Raw genomic sequence first — 12,271 nt, forward strand, 5'->3', positions numbered from 1 at the left:
ATAGCATTGTACTTGTTCTCTGTACTAAATCCAACAAGATGTTCCTGCAATAGTGTGCAGTAAAAATTATTTTTCTCAGGCATTGGGGACAAACTTAGATATATTATTTCAAGATGTTGCTACTCCCAGTTCCATAAAATAAACAAAATCTATTAAAGTATCTTCAAGGTCTTGACTTTTACATATCACTAAACTATTTACAACACTTTAATATGAAATGGTTGAAACTTTGTCAATAATGGTTGACATTTTATTGTCTTGATGTCTAAGTTTTCCAAAAAATAATTTTTATATTTTAGTAGCTTAACATTTTATAATATGTAGGACTATAAATCTAGGCTATCCAAATATGCTATGTTGAAATGTCTGTTTTTATCTAACATATAAAATATATCTATGTTGAAATGGCTGATTTTTGCAGTAAAGTAGTCCATGTCAGAAGTCAGATTTTTTTTAAAGCAAGATCTTTTCTTGTGGCAACCATGCCTGTCTTTATCATACTTCGTTTGCCTTACAAGTGGCCAACATGGCCGACCCGAGTTCGATTCCTCCGCCCCTCTCAGAGAGCCCAGCAAGCTACCGAGAGTATCTCGCCCGCACGGCAGAGCCTGGCAAGCTACCCGTGACGTATTGGATATGCCAAACACAGTAACAACAAGTCTCATGATGGAGACGTTACTGGGCCCGCTCGAGGAAATCAATGAACAACAGGAGGACCGTGAGTCATTGTGCTTTATAATTTTACAATACAGTCAATGGTAGCATTTCATGCGCACGACATTCCAATACCACATTCCCCACCACTGTGTTCATTTCTCTCTACCATGTTCCCAGTTCTCCCTTCCCCCACTCTCCCCTATCTCTACCTCACTAGCATGATTAACTTCCTTCTGTAGACCAGTTCTTATTCCCTTATTATGCTTCTTTATATGCCACACATGAGAGAGATCATTCTGTATCTTTATTCTACATGGTACTCTCTAGTTCCATCCATGTAATGACAAGTTACACAATTTTGTTCTTTCTTATAGACAAGTAGTATTCCATTGTGCATATGCAACATAGTTTCTTTATCTAGTAATCTATTCTTGAACACTTGGGTTGTTTCCAGATCTTAACTATTTTGAACTAGGCTGTGATACATATAGGAGCACAAACGTCTTTTCTGAGTAGAGTGTTTGAGCCCTGGGGACAGATGTACAGAACAGGAATTGATGGGTCATATGGAAGCTCTCAATTCTTAGTTTCTTAGAAGTGTCCACATTGTTTTCCCCAAAGGTTCAACATTCACACCAACAGTGGAATGAGGGCTCCCGTTGAAACATTCCTGAACATATCTATGTTCTAGTGATTTGTGAGCTTGGAGGTATTTCGGGAGACCAAGTGGACCAACAAGATCTGTTAAGCATCTTCCAGGGAACAAAGAGGTAGACCTGTGGGGTTGGGATTTTCCAATGGACATTATAGAGAGCAGATGTTCATCACAAAGGAAAATTACCTCCCACACTGCCCTGTAGAACCTTTCTTGCTAATGAGATTAAATTAGCCTGTCTGGACAGGAATACCAAGGTGGTGCCCTTTCCCAGTGTCTACATACCTCAGAAAAGCACTGAGAACTGTCTCTGTTTTTATATCCTCTTACTTAGGCACATATGCAGGAAAGTTTAGCCTGACCACCAGGACTAACCCCTTGGCACTACTTTTGTTGAACTAACGGCTTGGTATTGTTACAAAGTCAAATAGAAAACTTTCTAAAGGTTTTTTATTTCTCTACTAATAATCAATGATGAACTTTCCCCCAGAAATGTTGATGATTTCAAATGCTGTATTTTTGAGAAATTGGTTCATGATCATCTTTTGGCGCCTGATGATTGAAAACTTTTTTATTTTGGAGAATGAGCTCCACTGGGATGCGACTGCCATTCTGAGAACATATTTAAGTGTTTAGCACATTCAGCTTTTAACGATACAGTGTCTGAGTTCTCTTTGCATCTCACATTTCCATTTCTAGCACAATAAGCCAACCATGTTTTTGTTGAAATAATCAAGTTGTAAATTGTTTTTCTATCCAGAAATATGTTATTTGGTTTATTTTGTGCCAATGCTTCTACGGTATCCCAACACATACTTTTGGGGTTTGTTGCATGGAGTTGCAAACTATTCGAAGCTACAGTTGATGATTAATATGGCACCTTCTTTGTTTTCCTTCAGGGTAAGAAGATTAGTACCTGTGATACTTTAAAAAGACCATTCAGAAACTTAACTCAGCTTTGATGTTTCTTCACTGGGAGTACTCAAAATTTTGTTTGTTTTTAAATGAGCATGTATGATTAATGGGCCAGCAAGATGGTGAAGGCTGATTCAAAGAAAAACTGGAGTGAGCAAACTATTTAAACTGACAAAAGAAATAAGGATTGCTTACTTAGATGCATAACTGATTTTGTTCCACAAAGCAATCACATTGCAATCTTTGGGGCTATATTTCCTCTAGGCAGACGTAGTTGCATCTCTTCTGAGCAAAATTATTTTGCATTGCTATTAGACAAAAGTCATTGGCATCACCCTCACCTTTCTAAGAGTTAACACCTATTTTTATGAATCTATAAAATATTTCAAATCAGCATTAAGTAGAAAAATTAAAGAAGTACATTCTTGGCAAAAAAGCACATGAGAAAATGCTCTACATCATTAATCATCAGGGAGATGCAGATCAAAACCACAATGAGATACCATCTCACACCTCAGAGACTGGCCCAAATTCAAAAGAACAAAAGCAACCGATGCTGGCGTGGATGTGGCGAGAAAGGGACACTCCTTCACTGTTGGTGGGAATGTCCACTGGTTCAGCCCTTCTGGAAAACAGTATGGACGATTCTCAAAAAATTAGAAATTGAGCTCCCATTTGACCCAGCAATACCACTCCTGGGAATATATCCCAGAGAGGCAAAAATGTATAGTCGAAGTGACATCTGCACTTGTTTGTTCATTGCAGCACTCTTTACAATAGCCAGAAACTGGAAGAAACCTGAATGCCCAAGAACAGATGACTGGTTAAAGAAACTTTGGTACATCTACACAATGGAGTACTATGTAGCTCTTAGAAAAGATGAAGTCATGAAATTTACATACAAGTGGTACAATATGGAAAGTGTCATGCTAAGCGAAATGAGTCAGAAAGAGAGGGATAGACATAGAAAGATTGCATTCATCTGGGGGATATAAAGTAACAAAGTATGAGATTAATACCCAAGAATAGCTGAGATCAGCACCAGGAGGATTACTCTATAACTTAGAGGCCAGCCGGGTATCCTAGAGGAAAGGGCTATTCAGATAGAGAAGGGAGCACCAAATAAAGGATGTTTGGAGGATCCTCCCAGGAGGGGAGATGCATGTCGAAAGTAGACTATGGACTGAACATGTTTGCCACTCAATGCCTCTTTTGCAGACCACAACACCCAAAAGGAGAGAGAGAACACAGGGGATTGCCCTGCCACAGAGACGGGGGGATGAGGGGATGGGGGTGGGAGGGATATTATCCATGGTGGTGGAAAATGGGCACTGGTGGAGGGATGGGTATCTGATCATTGTATAATTGAAACCAAAGCACAAAAAATTGTAAATCTACAACTTTAAAAAAAATAAAATAAAATAAAGGGGGAAAAAAAAAAAAAAAAAAAAAAAAAAGAAGTACATTCTTAAAGAATGTGCTAATTCTTAATCTGCCTGCTAGGCAGTACTTAACATTGAAAGGATATATAATTATACCTTTGCCTATATTTTCTCTGAATAGACTTTCCTTAGAAGATAAATAATCTCCAAGTATTATTCTTAACCATACTGTTTCAGCCTGATTAATTTACAAACATACCTCCAGGAGTACAAATGAACATACATAAACTTGTTTGCAGTATGATCAACAGATCTCGACCTATACTGAATGGACCATTATTATGCCCAGAAAGTTGATTCTGTTTGAAGATTTTGTAAGGAATTATATTTTAAATCACTGTACCACTGTCGTCACTGTCATCCTGTTGTTCATTGAGTTGCTCGAGAGGGCACCAGCAACGTCTCTATTTGTCCCAGCCCTGAGATTTTAGCAGCCTCTCCTTATTCGTCTTTCCCAACGATGCTGGTGCTGTATTAGAGGCTCTTTCAGGGTCAGGGGAATGAGATCCGTTATTGTTACTGTTTTTGGTATATTTAATATGCCATGGAGAGCTTGCCAGGTTCTACTGTGCAGGCAAGATACTCTAGGGAGTGTGCCGGGCTCTCTGAGAGGGACGGAAAATGTATATAAGAGAATACAAGCAAGTGTGTTAAAACCAACACATGTATGTTGCTTTAGGTACATCAGTGAGCTAGACTATAAGAGATCGCACAGTCGCAAATGACATCGCCCGCTTCTGGGAACTTTGTTTTATAGTCTCTGGATCTTGGCTGTTGATGGGATTACATGACGCCGGGGCAGTTTGTGGGTGTGACTGCCAAGCTACTGAAAAATCTGGGATCTGGGTGGAGGAGGCCCAGTCCCGATCCGAGCAGGCTTGGAGATCTCAGCCCCAGGTCTTGTATATCTGGGTTCCTCTGCCAGTTTTAGATGTTATCTTAAATGACATCTAATATCTCCCTATTATAAAACTGTTCTTGTTTTTGCTCTTCTTTTCTGAAATAAGAAACTCTCTAAGATTTGCCAATTTTCCTTACTATTTCTATAAATTTGGCAGATTCCTTTCTTCTAGCACTGTAGCTCTGTCCTCCCGTTGTTCATCGATTTGCTCGGGCAGGCACCAGTATCGTCTCACAACAAATTGTGAGACTTGTTGTAACTGTTTTTGGCATATAGAATACATCACAGGTAGCTTGCCAGGCTTTGCCGTGTGGGTGGGATACTCTCGGTAGCTTGCCAGGCTCTCTGAGAGGGGCGGAGGAATCGAACTCGGGTTGGCCGCATGAAAGGCAAATGTCCTACCCACTAAGCTATCACTCCAGCCCTTTCTTCTAGAAGTCCTCCAAATCTGCTGGGGTTCCTGGGCTACCAGAAAGTGCCACAATGGGAATAAGACTGGTTTCCTTGTGGGCTACGATGACATTGGGGTCCACACATTACCTTCAACTCTTTTTCTTACCTGTGGGCTTGTCAGATCAGAAAAATGAAGTTTAAAGTTAAGACATTTCAGCATGCCTTTGATTGCTCAATAAAGTTTCCAATTATATCCTGGTAAATAAAAAAAAACTGAAGAGAGATTTGAATTGCACCTAATACTTATTGTCATTCAAAGGAAAGAGACTTAGAAAACTATTTTTGTTTCCATGTTTTGAAGACTTGGTGAAAACAAGATGCTATTTAAAGACTATTGACTAAAAGGGTAAAAGTAGAATAAGAGGAATAAGGGCTTCATTGTGAATCTGTAGTAAAATATTACATTAAGCATGGAAAAGAAAGCAAATAACCATAATTAGATTCTCTTCACCAGGTTACTGAGGTTGAAGTAATGTTTTCCTGTTCTGCTGGACATTTGTCACCAGTTTGCTTTTAGGAAGTCATCTGTACTTGGAACAAAAAGAGTCCTGGAAATCCTCACTCAATATAGTGAAAAGTGATATTAGCTCAGAATCCAGAAGTCACCCACATCTTGAAGAAGTTGTATTTGATGCTGTATTTTCATTGAGGTTCTGAGACTCAAAAACCTTGTTGAAGACTCGATTTCTAGATACTAGTTTATAATAAAGCCTTAAGACAGTCATGAAAAAAATTGAAAATGACTTGTTAATAGATATACTACTGTCCTGTCTTCCCATTGTTTATCGATTTGCTCGAGCGGGCCCAGTAAAGTCTCCATTGTGAAACTTCTTGTTACTGTGTTTGGCATATTGAATACTCTCGGTAGCTTGCCAGACTCTCCGAGAGGGGCGGAGGAATTGAACCCAGCTCAGCTGGGCTGGCTGCGTGCAAGGCATGCACCCTACCGGAGCGATAGCACAGCGATATACTACTAATTAGTAAAATTAGTTTTGCTTATTTATATTTAAAATATATCTACATAAATTCATCATTTTTTATTGATAACACTAAAACAGGGCTGGAGCGATAGTATAGCAGGTAAAGTGTTTGCTTTGCATGCGGCCAACCTGGGTTCAATTCCTCCACCCCTCTCGGAGAGCCCGGCAAGCTACCGAGAGTATCTCGCCTGCACGGCAAGGCCTGGAAAGCTCCCCTTGACATATTCAATATGCCAGAAACAGTAACAAAAAATCTCACAATTTATTGAGACGTTACTGGTGCCAGCTCGAGCAAATCTATGAACAACAGGAGGACAGTGCTACAATGGAATAATAAAACAATAGAACAAAGGAGAGCTGCCTGTTGGGTCACGATCTGTTCCTTAAGGGTTAGATCAGCATTTCTCATGAGAAATGTTTGTTTGCAAGCCTCCCTAGACTGCCTCTAGGCTGCCTCTTGTATATACAGATTTCAGAAACATATTTATGCTGATAATATTTACCAGAACGAAAATAATCCAAAAAATTACACAACACTTTGCATGCAGCATTCAAGACAGTATCAGACTATTGGAGAAATGTGGAACACACACGACAAACTAATCACTCACAACCCATTGTTCATCTGGAACAATAGGAAGGCATTGTCTTCATTGGAAAATCTCAATGAGCTCTGTAGGCACAAAAGGCACAAGGAAAAATATGTTTGTTTTTGATTCAGGATGAGAATCCAATGAGCTGTTAGGGAATTTTTGGTCACTTGGTTAAAGTATAATAAATGTTTGAATAATTGATGACTGTAGCTTTTTCACCTGTTGATTAAAAAAAAACAGTGTCATGTAGTATATTCATGTTTAAAACACAGAAACAAATTAACAAGCATTCATATCAAGAAAGCGTTAACACAGCAAGTTTGGTTGTTTCTGTTGACATGTCCCCATAGAAAACTGAAACCATCTCTGGTATGTGACCCCCAGAGGTTCTTTATGTTAATTATTGGCACCTTTGTTGTACAGACTTGAAAGGATGGACTGGCACACACCAGCTATTAGTATCCTTGCTTGGCACACACACTAGGATCAATGAGGTGTTCCGGTTTCCTTGGCGTCCTGAGTTTGGGTTATCTTATAGCACCACGTAAACACTTGAGATGAAATGGGTTTCCCAAGGCAGAAATTCATTATTACATGTTCCCACAATTCATAGCCAGAAACCAGGTCCTGCCTGGCTGTCACAGGAGAACTCAGAAGCTTGTGCTTAACTGAAGTCTGTGCACATCTTTTCCTGCTCTATGTCTTTTACTCTATGGCAGTTTCTCCTTGATTATGACCTGCTGATAGGATCTGAAAGTTCTAGCAAGACAGCAAATTTGAAGTTGTTTTGAGGCCCCTGAAACAACTCTTTCAAAGAACCTCAGCTCTTTCAACAGTAAAGCAGTTTTGTAATTTACTATGTCAAAAATAATCAAATGCCTATTAAGTCAGCACAAAGCACAGAAAGTCATCCCAAAGGACCATTTCTCTGCTATCTAGGTGAGGAAAATTCTTTTATTGCTGCTTATTAAGAACAGGCCATGTGCTCTAAGGTCAATTTGTCACTTTAGTAGAGAGAAAACAAAATTATGACTTTTGCATTGAAGGAGCATTTGGCTCTAAATGCTGAACAAGTTTCTTTTTTAAAGTCTATGAATAAACTCATAAAACCTGAGCCGGGTTTGGCAAAATTGTACATTTCATTGCCCCTCCACCCTTTTAAAATCTTTCTTTGTGGGTATTAGAATTCAAAGAAAATAATGTTTTTTTAAAAATATGCTCTACTTCTGATATTCAAAAAGGTTTTATTCCTCGCCATCCTCTTTGACATTCTTGAATAAACTATTTTAGAACAAAGAATCGTTTTCCTCCTTAAAAAGCAGAAACATCATCTATTGCCTTGAAAACACAGATTTCTAAATTAATACTGCTTCTAGTATAGACTCAATTACTCACGCTAATTCTATTTTTTCCAAAGTAAGTACTTTTCCTTTGTGAAACCCATTTTTCCTCCTCTCTGTCCTATCCTTCCTTCTTCCTTTCCTTCTTCCTTCTTTTTTAATATTTCTTTCCTCCCCTCTCCTCCTCCTATTCCATGTCATCCCTTCTTCATCTACTTGCTTGAATTTGTGGCCTTTGATTTATATATATATACACACACATGCATATGAAACATATATAAAATATATATAAACATATGCGAACATATATACATATAAAATATACATATATATAAAACAGAGTATTGGGACAGATTATATATGACAGATTAATCAGTATACCTTGCGAAGATGGAAGAGACATGTTTTGTTTTAGTGCTGAGTTTGTTTCATTAAGAGATTCTAGACAAATTCCATACCTGTTTTAATAATACTGGAAGCTGTGTCTAAGATGTCTATAACTTGTGGATTCAGACAAGCCTGAGCAGGTATGGGAGCTATTGAAGCAAATGGCTAGGACTATTTTCTCCTAAGGAACAAGGAGCCTCTGGAAGGAACTCTCCATACAGAGTCTATCTGAAGCCTGTTTTCTATCTCAGCACACCTGCAGCTATTTTGGTTCCATAAACACTGGTCGCAGAAGAGGTGAGGTATGGCTCGGTGGCTGTCATCCTTCAGAGGCCATTGGACAGTCAGATTTGGGCCAACAGTGATGAGACACGCAGGGCCTCATGGGATAGGGGAGGAGCCGGTCCTGTCCTCCCCAACCCAACGAGACCCCAAGTCATCGCCCACAAACGGCATCTCTGGCTCCTGATCAAGCTGCTTAACGGCCATGATCCCATAGACTCAGAAACAAATCTGGAAACCCAGCGACTTTTGGCAGAAATCCGTCACACCCCACAGTAGGTTACTGTTGCCAGGCCACCCTAGGGAGTAAAGGGTGCTGTCCCTCTGCCTGCTACCCCTTGGCGGCTTGGTGGCCATCATCCTTCAGAGGCCATTGGACAGTCAGGTTTGGACCCACAGTGACGAGACATTTTGGGCCTCACAGGAGCCGGTCCTGTCCTCCCCAACCCAATGAGATCCCAAGTCATTGCTCATGAATGGCCTTTCTGGCTCCTGATCAAGCTGCTTAACGGCCATGATCCCAGAGACTCAGGAGCAAAGCTTGGAATCCAGCAGGTTTTGGCAGAAATCCCTCCAGATTTAAGTGTTAAAATTTTGAAATTTCAAAATCATGCGGCCACAACTGCAGCCATGCGACATCATATGTTATTCATAACAAGCAATAGAAAACAAACTGTCTACTGTCGCCTTTTCAGCAGATCTGAGTATTAGGGTAAAATCTCAAATAATAATGGTGGGTCTGGTGTCAAAATATTGAATGTGATCAAAGTAGAGAGAGAGAGTAATGTGGAAATCATCTGCCCCACAGGTAGGGGGAGGGTGTGGGATGGGGGTATACTGGGGTTGTTGGGGTTGGAGAATGGACACTGGTGAAGGTATGGGTGTTTCATTGTATGACCAAGACTTAGACCCGAAAGCTTTGTAACTGCTCTCACATTGATTCAATAAATAAAATTTTAAAAAAAAAGTAAGGTGGAGTTCATGCACAGTTCAATCAGCTAACCAGTGGCTGAATAAATAGCAGTACTCCTACATAAAAAAAATTTTTTTAAAAATTAAAAAAAGAGGTGAGGTAGATGGGCATCTTAGTTAGAACACACTTCACTAAAAGTATTGGAAATCGTGATTTAGCTGTACTTATTAGGCCTGGATGGTGGCTCAAAGGACTGAGCCTTTACATATGGGGGCTCAGATCATTCAATACCATACTATGGGCTCTCAAACACTGTCAGGTTCAGCCCCTAGCAATGCACAGGAAGGACCCCGCCCCAGGACTTCTGGGTGTGGCTCAAGCCCCAGAATAAAAGTAAATGCAGCAGTTAACATAGCTAAAGGAGAATTTCCCTGCAGTCCCCCCTGACCCCCTGCACACACCCCCACACACACCCAGCAAGAAATTCAGAAAAGGCAATTTCTAGTACTATCATTATTTTTTAATTAAATCACCATAATTTGCAAAGTTATTCATAGCTGGATTTTAGATATACTATGATTCCACACCAGTCCCAACACCAGTTTCTTTTTTCTTTTTTTAATTTTTTCTTTTAACTGAATCGCCATGAGATACTCAGTTACAAAGCTTTTTCATGGTCGGGTTTCAATCGTATAATATTCCAACACCCATACCTCCACCAGTGCACGTTTTCCACCCCAATTGTCCCCATTTTCCCTCCCGTGCCCCCCCCCCAGCCTGTCTCTATGACAGGCATTTAAAACCAAAACATATATCAATCAATCAATAAATAAAAGTATAGGGGAAAACAAGGAGAAAGGAAGAGGTAGATGGGTGCTAGTATCGAGGAAATGATTCACAGGGGAAAAAGTAAGGGTGGCTCCCAAAGTCCACATTCCCACCCCCCAAACAGTGTGTCTGCCCCAAATAAACTATGGTTTATATCAATAGATGCAGAGAAAGCATTTGATAAGATCCAGCACCCCTTTATGATGAAAACCCTAGCCAAAATGGGTATAGAGGGGACCTTCCTCAACATAATTAAAGCCATCTACCACAAGCCTACAGCAAGCATCATCCTCAATGGGGAAAAACTGAGAGCCTTCCCTCTAAGATCAGGGACGAGACAGGGATGCCCACTCTCTCCACTGCTGTTCAATATAGTACTGGAAGTACTTGCAATAGCGATTAGGCAGGAAAAAGATATTAAGGGCATTCAGGTAGGAAAGGAAGAAATCAAGCTCTCACTATTCGCAGATGATATGATACTCTACTTAGAGAACCCAATAACTTCCACCAAAAAACTCCTAGAAACCATAGACTCGTATAGTAAAGTTGCAGGTTATAAAATCAATACCCAAAAGTCCATGGCTTTCCTATACGCAAACAGTGAGAGAGAAGAAAGCAACATGAAAAAAACAATCCCATTCACAATTGTGCCCCAGAAAATCAAGTACCTAGGAATCAGCTTAACTAAGGAAGTAAAGGACCTGTACAAAGAAAACTACAAAACGCTACTTCAGGAAATAAAAGAGGACATGAGGAAATGGAAAGATATCCCCTGCTCATGGGTCGGGAGACTTAACATTGTCAAAATGGCAATACTACCGAAAGCATTGTATAAATTCAATGCAATCCCTATAAGGATACCCATGACATTCTTCAAAGAAATGGAGCAAACACTCTTGAAATTTATATGGAACAATAAGCCCCCACGAATAGCGAAAGCAATTCTTGGGAAAAAGAAAATGGGAGGAATCAACCTCCCGAACTTCAAACTGTACTACAAAGCAGTAATAATTAAAACAGCATGGTACTGGAACAAAGGCAGAACTGCAGACCAATGGAACAGGGTTGAATACACTGACATCTCTCCTCAATCATATGCTCATCTAATCTTTGATAAAGGTGCAAGAAATGTGAAGTGGAGTAAGGAAAGCCTCTTTAATAAATTGTGTTGGCATCACTGGACGGCTACATGCAAAAAAATAGGCTCAGAACTCTGCCTAACACCATGTACAAAAGTAAGATCAAAATGGATTAAAGACCTCAACATCAGACCAGAAACCATAAGGTACATTGAAGATAAAGTTGGCAAAACCCTCCATGAAATTGAAGCTAATGGTATCTTCAAAGATGCCACGCCACTGGCCGAGCAAGTGAAAACAGAGATAGATAAATGGGACTATCTTAAACTAAGAAGCTTCTGCACCTCCAAAGAAACAGTGACCAAAATACAAAGACAGTCTACAGAATGGGAAAGGATATTCACCGAATACACATCTGACAAGGGGTTGATATCCAGGATATACAAAATACTGGTTAAACTCCACAAGAAGAAAACATCCAACCCCATCCAAAAATGGGGCAATGAAATGAACAGAAACTTTCTCAAAGAAGAAATCCGAATGGCAAAAAAGCACATGAGAAAATGCTCTACATCATTAATCATCAGGGAGATGCAGATCAAAACCACAATGAGATACCATCTCACACCTCAGAGACTGGCCCAAATTCAAAAGAACAAAAGCAACCGATGCTGGCGTGGATGTGGCGAGAAAGGGACACTCCTTCACTGTTGGTGGGAATGTCCACTGGTTCAGCCCTTCTGGAAAACAGTATGGACGATTCTCAAAAAATTAGAAATTGAGCTCCCATTTGACCCAGCAATACCACTCCTGGGAATATATCCCAGAGAGGCAAAAATGTATAGT

Source organism: Sorex fumeus, unplaced genomic scaffold (assembly GCF_029834395.1).
Source record: "Sorex fumeus unplaced genomic scaffold, SorFum_2.1 ptg000061l, whole genome shotgun sequence".
Lineage (NCBI taxonomy): Eukaryota > Metazoa > Chordata > Mammalia > Eulipotyphla > Soricidae > Sorex > Sorex fumeus.